Here is a 14,054-nt window from a genome sequence, read left to right as displayed (position 1 = left end):
AAAAAGATAATATTTTTAATATTTTTTAAAAAATTATTTTTACTTTTTGAAGAAAATATTATTTTTAGGAAATTTAACAAAATATAAATTTTAGCATTTATTTTAAAGATCATATGTTTTTAAATATTTTTAATAAAATATTATTTTTAAAATATTTTTTGAAGAAAATGTTATTTTAATATTTAGATAATAAAAAAAGTTTGGATTAAACTATTTTTGAAAACAGTATAATGGGATGCCAAAAGGGTAGTATTGTCAAATTAAAATAATTTTTAGCGTTTATTTGGATGTTCTATTCACACTGCAAAATGTGATAGCCGTACTATAATTTTAACATTTTGTTAGCATTCTAACAATACCCATACCTATGAAAACTTTAAGTATTAGGAAAAAAAAAAAAAAAAAGGTAGAAAATTATCAGATACGTTACAACTATATAACAATTCCCTTTTACAATTATAATTAGGCTTACACTTATCTCTTCTACAATTTAACAAAAACATAAACTCTAATTATATATAAAATTTAGGAGAAAATATAAATCATAACAATGAAGCTCAATGATGAAAATGATAAAATAGAAGAGAAAGATAGACAACTCATTCCTTTTCTATTCTGAAAATGTAAGTAAATAGTTTTTTTTTTTTTAATATTTATTTATCATATTCTTGCATTAAATTGCCTACCATTTTCTTGTGTAAGAGTGGCATTAGACTGATATAATTCGATTGATTGAAAAAGTTTGTTCAGACCATCCATATCTAGTAGAGCATTAGATGAATATGCTTGTAAATTTTACCACTGATGCAAAAGATTTTCAATATAGAAAGAGTTCTGTTAGAGCAACTCATTTTCTTTCTCCTGATAACTTAATCAATAGATTACTTCAAATCTTGTTATACTTTAATTTATATTTTCATGTTATATATATAATTTTCAAAAAATAAAAATAAAAACAAGAAGCTAGTGACTATAGGATTTGTCCTTTTTTAGCCATGTAAATGTAGCTAGACGAATTCAATCAACATCATTGCCTTTAAGATTAGATGACATTTCCAATCCGAATAGTAGGTAACAAAAGACTATTGCAAAAACCACTTTAAATCATTGCAAAAGCCCACACCAATTTCAAATACAAAGATTGATTAGGAAGTTAAAAAGGCATGAGAATAGCTTAAAAGTTTAAATCGCTCAAAAACATTTGGCAATTTGGGAAAGAATACGTGATTGCTTTTTTTGAAAATTGGGGATTCTGAAAATCATTGTTTTATTGTTATGATTCATTAAGGGTATTAGGAAATTGTGGATTGTAGTATATTGAGATTTTATTTTAAGTCATTAAAGGTAAAATAAGTATAAATTATTGGTGCAACTCATATGTTTTGAGTATGAATAGAATTGCTCATTTTAATTGGTTTAAAAGAGGCAATATGTTATACATAATCATGCTTAAGGAGTTTATTTGTTATATTAAAAGTTTAAGGAGGTTATTTGTAAATATCAAATAGTTTAAGAGGATTTTATAAAATTTACGCTTTAGTCTATGACTTTTTCAATCATTAACGTATACTCTTTTTGATAAGTAGTCAGTAATATATCACTGTATCATTTGTTGCTAAATTGGTAAATAAAATTGATACCTATTGCATTAACCATTTAATTTTTCCACTGTTGTTTAGATTGTTAAATTCAATTTGATAATTTTTTTTAATATCAAGATGTATTTTTATACATGCAAAGAGAGTTATTTTGTTAATAACATGTTCTTAACATAAAGTGGACACCTAGTTAGTTATATGTTAAATATTGATGGTTCACCTTAATTAATGAATTAATACTTGCATAGTAGGAACATTGACAACTTGTGTTAAATTTCTTTAAGAAAAACTAAAATTAAAATTTTTTTTTCTCTCTTTCTTTTTTTTTTTTTTATTGGTACCAAACTAATGAATTTGACAAAATTGAATCAATCAATTTAGTTTGGTTTGATTTTTTTATTGGTTTTCAGTTCAGAATATAAAAAGCAAACCATTATATTTGAATCAGTGTATAATTAGATTTTTTTTTTTTTTGGTACTTGATCCACCCTAAACGGAACTAAATCAATATATAAATATATATTTTAAAATATCTTGTATTTAAATTATATACATATCAGCTATTAATAGGTGAATATCTATTTTTTTTTAATCACAAATTCTGTCGCATTATATTACATTCATCTCCCAATTCCCAATTATAGATTCCCAATATTTCAAATAACCTTAATTTTTAATCTTTCTTTTTTTGATGATTTTCTTTATTTTGTTTTTAATTGTAATTATTAATCTTTCTTAAAACTAATTTAAAAGCTAGAAAATACCAAGTAATTTTCACATATCCAAGTTTCAAGGGAAAAAAAAAAAAAAATTTGAAAAGACTTTCACAAATCCAAACCCTAACCACTATCTCTTAAGCTTGACATAGCCCAGCCACCCATCCACCATTATCATGTCACCATTGTCAATGCTAACAACACTACAACCCACCAGCTGCCCTGAAGTGAATGGCGATGCCATCCCGCTTCAGATCTGGCCACCCCAATAGTCAAATAATCTTATTGTTGACAACAATACCACCCATAATTGGTGACTATGGCAATGATACAAACACTATGATAACTTGGCTCAGCGAATCTTGCTTTTTATGTAAAGGATTTGAGCCTTTGATCTCAAATATCAATTGTAACTGCCAAACAACCCTTAGTTGTCATCACCGATAGTTGAGTAAGCTTCTTCAATTTAAGATCTCAATTCAACCTTAACTAAACCAAGCATAAAAACTGAAATCATACTATTTTAATCGGCAAGGAAATATACTTCTGTTCAGTTTAGTTAAAGAACCTACCAAATATGACCTCATTGATTTGGTGCAAACATGGATAAAAAATTGAACTCCATTAAATCAAGTACACCCTTAACCTTTGCCGCCACCAACAAACTCTGTTGACTGGATTCTTTTTTATATAAATTAAAATAATTAAAACTTATAAACTTGGGGAAACAAAAAATAAATAAAAAAATAAAAAACAAAACAACTATGATGACCACTAATTTGGTGACCACTAATTGGATATTGTTTTATAAGTAAAGAAAAAAATATCGGAAAATAAGAAAATTTTGAATTAGAATAAAAATAATAATTTTTTGGAATTTCAAAAGCTAAAAAACAGAATAAATTTGTCAGGACTCGTTCAAGATCCTTTACCGGAATCCTAGACAAACTCTGATAACAGAAAAACCCTACCGAATCTTCTATGAAAAATCCGGCAGAATCTCCCTTAAGGGTTAAACTTATCTTAAAATTCCCTGCATCGAAAATTCACTCCTATAAGCATCACCTTACTACAATTTGATTCCACAATTTACAGCATTTCAAATAATAAACATGGAATAAGTCTAATGTCAATTAAATAAATCCAGTACAGTATATAGAGCATCGCATTATCTACAATTAAAAATAGAATTTCTTACAACACAAGATAGGAAATTTACAAGGTGAAAGGAAAAGAAATAAAAGCTTCTTGGAGTACAGCAACGAACGAAGGCGTCGAACTCGCGCCGGACAACCAACATCTATTAACCTGGGTCTAGAGGAATGAATTTAAGAATATGAGATGCTAATCATCACAGTGAACGACCCTATCTACTATAATAATAATAGTCATATAATAATGTAACAATTTGGCTAATTAATAATATTAAAAAATAACATTTTCCCTCAAAATCTTTACGATACACTCAGTTGGAAATGTTCCCCTTTTAAAAAAAGTCTTTCGCAAAATCCAACATTTCATAAAACCCAAAAACCAATAAAGTAATTAACCAATAAAACGATTAGAATACAAATAATTTTAGAATCTAAAATTAACACTTTGAGATTAATAATAACAAATAATTGAATCTATAATAATTATCATAAGATGAAATACAATCACAAATAAATTAACCAAGCCAACATTTAATTCAACATTTAATCATGACATTTATTAATCAAGCCAAGGGAATAATCAAGGAATATTAATAAATAAAATGCAAATAATATGCAACAAGTCAATTTAGTAATAAAGAGATTTAGCGTAGAACAAAATTAATTTCAATAAATAATTTATTAAAATTATGCTCAATAATTTAATAAAATAATGAGAGATACCATAAAAAATCCTTTTGATAAATCTTAAATTATTTAAGCCTTGAAAACAGAAAACATGGTAAAATATATTTTTGGACACAATTTAAATAAATAATAAAATTACAATTAAATACTTTTAATTTTAAATACAATTTTGAAAACATTTAATTTTGATAATTGGGTTGAGAAAATAACTTGATGCACACACTATATACGAGTAATGTTAGACGGTGCGTAGCGTCCCAAAGCATCGTTTGACAGGGAGGTTATAGAGAGAAACCTGCATCCAGGCCTCCCTGGCATCCCAGCAGTGCTGATACTATAATCCTCAATCCCGGCCATAGAAGGAGGTAGCTATAGTCATTATCAAACTTGCCTGCCCTCAGTTCGATGGCAATCACGGGAGAGTATAAATCTGTGCACTCATCACACTCCGCTTGCGCGCTAATCATATTCGCAACTACAGAACACCAGTACTACGTAGTGCATCTTAAAAACCAAATATATATATATATATATATATATATATCATTTTTAAATACCAAAATTTCATTATTTCCACTGGATTTAATATCTATCTCCACATCCATAAATTCACGTTAAAATCCATTATAATTTTATTGATGCAAATATATCAAAATTCCAGTGGCATAAATCAATCTATAATCATAAATCCAACGGTATATATATATATATATATATCTAAAATTTTCCAATACCATAAAACAATTTTCAAAATTCACCTCAATGCATAATAAATTTTTTTTTTTTTCAAATCCGTGAAATCAATTCTCTTAAAAATAATATTTAAATCCCATGAAAATTATATAGTCTTAAATCCATGCAACAAATTTGTTATGCATCAAAATCCACAAATATTCTCAACAATAATTTGATAAAAAATAAATTTGAATTTTCTTGAAATCAAAATATAATTCATATGCACATATATTTTATTCTACCCCAAATTTTTGGCATAAAAATTTCCAAATAGAATTTATCAAATATTCAGCATATAAATTATAATTTTTCACATATTCAGTCAACACCAAATATATTAACCCCAAATATCAATGGTAGCCATACATATATTGAAATTCACCATAAAAGGACAATATATATTCAAATGGAAATTCTTTAAATATTAAACACAGTTTATTTTCCATAATTTCAACAATATAAAATATATGTATAATTTTCTTTAGCCTCAAAATAGATTTTGAAGGTGAGTTACTCACCTTAAGCATGCTTATCAACCAAGATCCACCATGAGATCATTTCCACAACTCACACGTGCTCCTAAAACATCAAGGTCACTCAACACCGATTAAAATAAGTGTACCAGGGGAATTAACACAAACGATATCCAAAATTCATAAATGATAGACCAATTGAAGCTTACAACATGACGATTAAGAATCAGGTCTTATCTTCTAGAGATCGGATCAGTGGTGGCCAGAATCTCACCGAAAAGGTCTTAGAATTAAAGTCCTCAAATCTCACAAATCATCAAGAATTGGAGGAAAAGAACCTTGGATTTGGATTCAGAGAGGTCAAATTAGTGGGAAAGGGTAGGTGGGATCACCGGGAACTCACCGCCGGTGGTGCGTCTAGCGGCCAATGGCCGTGAAATTTGGTGGGGAGGTAGATTGGGGGATGGGTAAGCCAATGAGACTAGCGGTGTTAAAAACGGGTGGCTAGTTTGGGAGAAATCGACCGGAGAAGGAAACAGCACCATCGACGAAAAAAGCCCCTATCTAGGCGCGTCGCTGATGATCTAGCCATGGGTTTTGGATGGCTGGTCGATTTTCAGGTGGGCTTCCTAGGGGTGTGGTGTGTGTGGTGGTTGGTGGCCGAAGAGTGGCCAATCGGTGGTGGCCGATTCTTCCCCCCTTTTCTCTATCTTTTTCTCTCCTCTTTCTCTCTCCTCTCTCTCCCCTTCTCTTTCCCCCTTTCTCAGCCAATCAAAATGCTTCCCATGGGTGTCACTGTGCACTCACGAGTTGGTCAAATTTTGACACATGGTGACACTGTTCACATGTTCACAGATAGATGAATAATAACTACTATCTCAGAAAAACTTGATAGGTCCGTAACTTTCAAACCACATGTCCAAATTAGACGTGCCACTAGTTTATGAACTCGTATCGACGAGTACTTCACAACCATACATGAGTCAAAGCTAAATTTTGTAAGAATAAAATGTCAATTTCGGCACCCCGGATAGTTTGGACCTCAACTTGTTTTGCTCATAACTTTCAAACCATAACTCTGTTTTCGACGTGCTATTAGTCTACGAACTCGAGACAATGCATACTTCACAGCGGGGCCTCGGTCAATGCAGAATTCCATCCGAATCAAAGTCAAAATTTAACCCCTCTCGGTCAATGACGGTCAAACCTAGTCAACTTTAGAAAATTCCGATGTACTTCGGGACGGGGTGTTATAAAATTAGTATAGATATTTTGGCAATTTAAAGTTTCTTTTGGCAATGTAAAAGAAATCTTTTACAATTTTTTTAGTAACGAACAAAAAAAAAAAAAAAAACCTTATGAAAACTCATCAATTATTTTTTAAGGACACCAATATATATCATTCAGCTATTTCTAATTTTAGAATTTATAGCTTGAAAATTTAAATAAAAATAAAAATACAACATTATTAGCTATTTTATAGTTCAATTAATTAGAATGTTAACTAAACCATGAGAGTTGAATATTTTTTATTCTTTCAAAATGAATATTATTGATAATTATGATTGAAATACTTTGACAAATGTATTTTAGCATTTGACAAGTAAGGTTAGGCTCTGGTAAGCCATTTACTCCTAACCTTTGAATTTGTAGTTTTAGTCATAGCTTTTTCTTTTTTATATTAGAAAATTATAATAATCTTAACCAAAAAACAAAAAAAATTCAATTTTACAATACATACATTATAAATCTATTAAAAATTGGCACTTCAACTTCTCTATAAATAAAATCCAAAAAATAATAATTACGTATTATAGCATAAATAAATATTTTTTATTACATATAATATTAATAATTATGGATGTAGATTAGTATTATACTAAAACGTGTTTGATTATTTGTCATCAGGGATCCATGCTAAATTAATAAATATTAATTTGTTGTATTTGATAGTTTATTTTTTATTTTGTAATATTGAAAGCCTTGTATGGGAAAGCAAATCCTTTAGCAATAGTAGTCAATGTTGCTTAAAATCACAAATGTACGAATTGGAACAAGTAATATCGTGATGGATAGGATGTCGTTCCCTTGAGGACTATAATTGTTATCAAAATTAATCTAACTCTCGTTTTATTTGAATAATATAAATTGAAGAGTGCTTAAAATAAAATAAATTAAACTACTTAAACAATGATGTTAAAAGTAATGGACAATTCAATAATTAAAAGCTCTAGGTTTTTTGTTCCACCAAGATTAATCCTACTTGAATACTCTATATTAATCAATTAATGTTTATTCCTTATGTTGACAACAAATTTCACCAGATGGTTATTAATCTTTCCCAAGCACTAACAAAATATTCTAATAAATAAGCAAATTACATCTCTATGTTACTATGAATTTATTAAAACTCGTTAAACACAAGAAATTAATTAAGTTGCATAAGGTCTCGTAAATATCTCTATTTAATGATAATCCTATGGTATTTTATTAGGATCTACTTCAATTATCTTTTCTTAGTCACAAATCAAATTATGAATCATATAATTGATTGTCAAACAATTATACGCATTAAGAACATAATAAAATACTCAACAATGATATGGAATAAACATCAACCTTTTAAAACTAGAAAGGAATTCAAATATTTATAATTCGACAACATCGTAACCCTATAAAGAAATTTAGAACATCGTGAGGTTGTATAGCATGAAGAAATAAAAAGAACAAACTAGAAATTTAGGAAGAATGATAATGAACTTCATCTCCAAATTCGTCTCTTATTCATTTCTTGCCTCCTTGCACATTTTTCCATCTTCCTCCAACTGTCTAAAAATTATTTCTAATGACCTACTGATCTCTATTTATAATCCTCCTAAACTAGGCTTTTGTTTCCTAATATGATTAAATTTTTTGCCAAAAGTCTTTGCCATACCTTTTGTGGCATCGTGGCATTGGGCAACAAATACAAAAAATGAAGTTCCATAGAAAAGTTAGCATTAGGACCCTAATGGCATGTTTGTTACGCAGGACTGGGCAGGTCAGGACAAGACCCAGTCCCAGTCCGGTGTTTGGAAAGTAAAAATGGGAGGGGGACAAGTTTGTCCCGTTGATCATTTTATCCCAAATGAAGGGGATAGATCTGACCCATCTGGAGATTGGGTCACTTTTGTTTGACTGAGCTCTCTTTGAAGCATCTCTGGTCGCCCCCTTCGAAGCATCTTCGATCTCGCATCACCATCCCCTTCGAAGCATCTCTGGCCGGTGAGCATGTCTTCTTCTTCTGTTTCGTCGATCTTCCATCATCATCATCTTGTTATTTTTCTTTGTTTTTTACGTTAATTTTTAGCTAAAAAATTATGAAATATTTTTGGGAAATGTCATTTGTTGATCTGCGAAATAAGCTTTGATCTATTTATGTTAGGGCTTGATTTGATATTCAGGAGGAAGAAGCTTGATTTTGGAGGCTTAAACTACCCTTCGAAGCATTTCTGGCCGGTGAGTTTATCTTCTGCTGCATCCTTCCTCTGTTTCATCGATCTGCCATCATCACCATCTTGTTCTTCTTCTTTGTTTTTTTACATTAATTTTTTTAGCTGAAAATTTATTAAATTTTTTTGGGAAATGTCAATTGCTTTGTCGATCTTCCATCATCATCATTTCATTATTCTTCTTCGGGTTTGTACATCATTTTTTAGCTCGAAATTTATGAAATTATGGCACCTGAGAGCAAATGTCGTTCAATTTAGAGTCTTCTAGAGGAAGATATGGCCATTTTACCAAAGGGGTGCTGGTTTGCACGTGAACAGTACTTTTGTGCAAGACAGCTGGAAAACTTATTTATTTGTGTTCTCTTTTATTTTGGATCTATATTTATGTTTTTGGGAAGGATTTCTTCGTTGCTTAATTCTTTATCTCTTTGGTAAATTCCATTGAGAGGTGAAACCTATGGATATGGTGAAATGAAATTAGAAGCTAAAACCTCAATTAATTGTTTGTTAATGATTTAAATATGTTCACTTGATTGCCTGGTAATACATTACATATCATTAATGACTTAAGCCAACCAGTCACTACTTCATTAATAAAGGGTCAAGAGACTATCATTCATTAGTCGTTGATTCTTTGACCAATGTTGGCAGTTAGAACTTTTGAATAAATTAGATTTTCCACTGATGGTGCTTAAACATATAATTTTATTGAGCCACCCTCGAGTTTTGCATAACTATAAAAACGAAATAAGATCATTCACTTTCATAATTGAACACTACAAAAAAATACAGGCCATAACATTTCTGTACTTTTTCTAGCTAAACGTTTTTAGAGATAGAATATGTCATTATTATACTGTGAACAATAACCCAGTAGCCAAAAGTTTCTAGCTATAACTATTATCATTTGCCGTGGTTAGAAGTGTTTATCTTATTTATCATAACTATTTTTGTAGAAAACTAATTGTTAAGGCCAACAATAATTTTAGGCACAAAATTCATCAATTCTGGGTCTGGACCTCCTGAAAGCTAGGCAAGAACATGCTTTGATTAAAGAGGAAAAGTAGAGAAAAAGAGGAAAAAGACTACGTTAATGATGAATGTGACTCAAAATGCTGATTCCCTCTATTAATTAGAAGGTCACGGCAAACATACTCTTTGCAAGACCATCGTTAGCCTTGGTTAGCCTTATTTAAGTGTTGAATTTCTTCTTTGAGTACCTCCACAAAAAGCTTCTTAGATGTACTAGATTGGTAGAGTACAGAGTTTATGACAGCTTTTTCTTTTATCATTCTATCTTCTTCCATCATACCAACTGGTAAATCTGGTGTCTCTTTTACAGTCCAAAAACCTCTATAAATCTAGATATGAGAAATAAGTTTTTTGCTTTGTCATAGGCATTTTGTTCAATTTACATCGATATTGCTGGTCTTAGTCCCTCTTGTTAATCTGCTGCAAAAGTTCGAAAAGAATAACATGGCAACCCTGCACTCTTATTAGTTAGCTGGGAAAATTGAGTAAGTGGTCCACATTACAAATTTGCTGCGGCAAATGGCTAGTGAAGTTATTAGTACCCAATTGCTTATTTATTAAACTTAGTGAGATTAGTCATTCCCATAGAAATTGAACCACTAGTTGGTTTAGCACGAAACCTACATACCTTAGATTTGTCAAGTCGTCTATAGAAGAAGGAAGCTCACCAGAGAGGAAAAAGACTACGTTAATGATGAATGTGACTCAAAATGTTGATTCCCTCTATTAATTAGTAGGTCACGGCAAACATACTCTTTGCAAGACCATCGTTAGCCTTGGTTAGCCTTATTTAAGTGTTGAATTTCCTCTAGCATGTCTAAACTAGTCTTTTTATTTTTTTGACTAAACGTTATCTTTCTTTATTTTAGTGTAATCCAAGTGCAAAAAGTTGGAGAAGTAAACCTTTTCCTGTGTATGAGAGGCTTGCTAATATTTTTGGAAAAGATCGGGCAACAGGAGTTGGAGCACAAACTCCAATTGATTTGGTTAATGATATAAATATGGAGGTTGCAAATGAACAATTTGATGATATTTGTTCTCCAATGTCTGTTAATCAAACACATAGTGAACCATCCACACAATCCCAAGCAAGATGGAAGAGGAAAAATAAAGCGAAGGATGATGACATCGTAAAGGGGTTGGACAATGTAGCGGATAAATGGTTTGTAAATTGGCTGCAACGTTAGAAAAACAAGAAAAATCCGATATCACTTATGCATAATACTTAGCTATGGAGCTTGATAGGTTAGGATTTCCTATTAGAGACAATCTCAGAATCTCTAAGGCAATGAGATCGGATCCATCGAACATAGAGGTTTTCAAGATTATTAAAACGGATGCGGAGAAGATTGAATTTGCTAATGAATTTTTAGATAACTAAATTAGTATTGTTGTGGATTATATATTTATATCTATGTATGAGAGGATAACAATTATGAATAATTCAATTTCAAACTTATGGACATATGTTGTAAGGTATTGGATATTGGTTTCTAATTATGCATGTAAGGATACTTGATCATTATGTGTTATGTTTTAGAATATTAACATGCACTTGATTGCTTTAGTTAATTTATTTTATTTAATTATATTACTATCTTATATTATTATTTATTATTATATGCATGAATATTGAATGGCAAGGAAAATAGTTTATGTTGTATTTAAAGGTAGACGACCAGGGATATATAATTCTTGGCCTGAATGTCATCAACAAGTGTAAGGATTTAAAGAAAATTTATATCAAGCCTATAATACAACTGAAGAAGTTGAAATAGCATATGTTCAGTTTGTAGAACAAATGATAAGAAATCGTAATGAGGCAAATCCAATACAAAATCCTACCACATATACACGTGCTCAATTGAACAACGAGTGGCGTAATGGTTTTATATTAGGTTGTTTATTTGGAGTACTATCAATGTGTGTAGTTACTTATTTGTTATACAACTAGATTATCCTTGTAAAAGCCAATATGGATGTAGTAATTGTTACAAGTAAAACCAAATGCTAACTTTGGCATAATGTTAGCTTTTTTTTTTTTTATTGGTGATTAATTATTGTTTATGATTTACCATATGTCAATTTTATTTTAATTGATGTTCAAAACAATATATTAACGTAATTTATGGATGTAAAAACAAAAATAAATTTTGCATGTTAATATAAATAAGATTTTTTTTTTTACATAACAATAATTTTTAAAATTTTCATTTAAAATAAAAATAAAACTTTAATTATAAAATAATCCAATCCAGTCCAATCCTACACCAAATGTTGGACAACTTATCTACCATTTAGTCCATAACTGTGCCAAACACAGTACTGCACTATTCTATCCGATCCGATCTTGTACAATCCGGATCTATTCTGTCCGATTCGAACCTGTCCTGCGTACCAAACGCCACCTAAGAATGCAAAGTTGTGGCCTTAATTTTTAAGAAAATATGTTGAAAATATTCTCCGCATAGGGTCGTAACTTTTGCAAGATAGAGCTGCAGCCCTTAACTGCTGAAGCTTTAATCATATTCTTTTTAGTCCAATACTTTCTAAATATTTCTACTTTCAAAAAATATTAAGTAAAAGGTGTTTGATTTATGTATATAAAATCCACTAATCAAAATAACTCCAAACTCAATATTTTGCTTATCCTCAAGTAAAATGACATAAAACAAATTTAAAACCCTACTTAATCCAAATCCTTAAATAACAAGTAATCCATTGGGACAATTCACCAATGGCCTTAGAGATATTCCATAGTTTATAACTCATAAAATTTTCAAAAGATCATGAATGTATAAGCTCAATACACATGACAACTTTGTTTACCTTAAATTCCTTGAATAATGTATGTGTGCAACCTTTACTAACTTAACCATTTACATCTAGATGAGTTTATGTAAACAAGTGAATTATAAATGGATTAGGACTTAATATGCTTACTTTGTAAGTCCCTTTCCATTATTGTGGACTAATCATGGTATAAAAGATCATTAGCACTTTAAATCTTGTAATGTAAGGCTTAAGGTATTGGCTAAAAGAAAAAAGAATAAAATAAATTAAGCAAGTAAGAGCTTACTCATAAACATAAAAGAATAATTACCTTTCTTTCCTTTTCCAAAGTAACAATTCAAGTTCAAACTTCACATTACTTTGCACAACTTGTCAAAATATTTGTTGTTGTTATTTTTTTTTTTAAATAATTTTCTTTGTTGTTGTTATTTTTTTAAAATAATTTTCTTTCTTTCATATATATATATATATATATATATATATTTCCTTATTTCGCCTCACCCTTAAACTTATTTCGTTATATATATTATCTTATTTGTTTATTTTTTACGTTTAAGCTCTAGAATCACAAACACACATCATAGCCATAAATAACCTCATTCCAATCCTCGTCTTTCACACTTTTCATCTCTTCATATTAATTATTCTTATCAATTTAATTATAAGTTCTCAAAGATGAAAAAGGTAGATTAAAATAATTTTTAAGTTGAAAAAAAAAAGGAAGGTGAGGTGTAATGAATAAAAAGGCTCTAATATGCAATTTAACATTCTTAAAGGTCTAAATAGGAAACTAATGAAACATATGAACAAGAGAAAGTTTAAAAGGCTTAAACTTATCAAAAACGGCCTAAATCATATCCTAAGTACCATGTAAGCTATGATTTCGCCTTAAATGATAATCAAGCAAGTTCTAAGGTCCATTGAAATAACATACATCACTAAGTTCACATAAACCTTCTCTAAGCAAGCAATATGATAAAGTGTAGGCTAAGTGCACAAAATGTCAAGGCACTTTTGGTAAAATATAGTTATCCTAGTATCAAACATATACATAAATATAATATTTTTTCCATTTCATAAGTCATAAAAAAAGTTATATCAAATTCTCATCATAAGCCTAGGTTTCATCATCCCAAAACAAAACTTTTTTTTTTATTTTATGCTTTTTTGTTTTTTAACAATTTAAACTCCAAGGAACAAGAAAAAAATAAAACAAATAAAAGCATTACTTAGCCTAACAACTAAATGAAACTAAACATCTAAAGCTTAACAAAATAAAGTAAATAATTAAGAAAATATCCAAGTCAAGAAAATAACAAAATAGCCCCTCGATACTTAAGAACTAACATCGTCCTCAATGTAAATAAACAAGTAG

The sequence above is a fragment of the Ziziphus jujuba genome, chromosome 12, assembly GCF_031755915.1.
Source record: "Ziziphus jujuba cultivar Dongzao chromosome 12, ASM3175591v1".
Lineage (NCBI taxonomy): Eukaryota > Viridiplantae > Streptophyta > Magnoliopsida > Rosales > Rhamnaceae > Ziziphus > Ziziphus jujuba.
The sequence above is the reverse complement of the archived record's forward strand: the minus strand, read 5'-3'. Positions refer to the sequence as shown.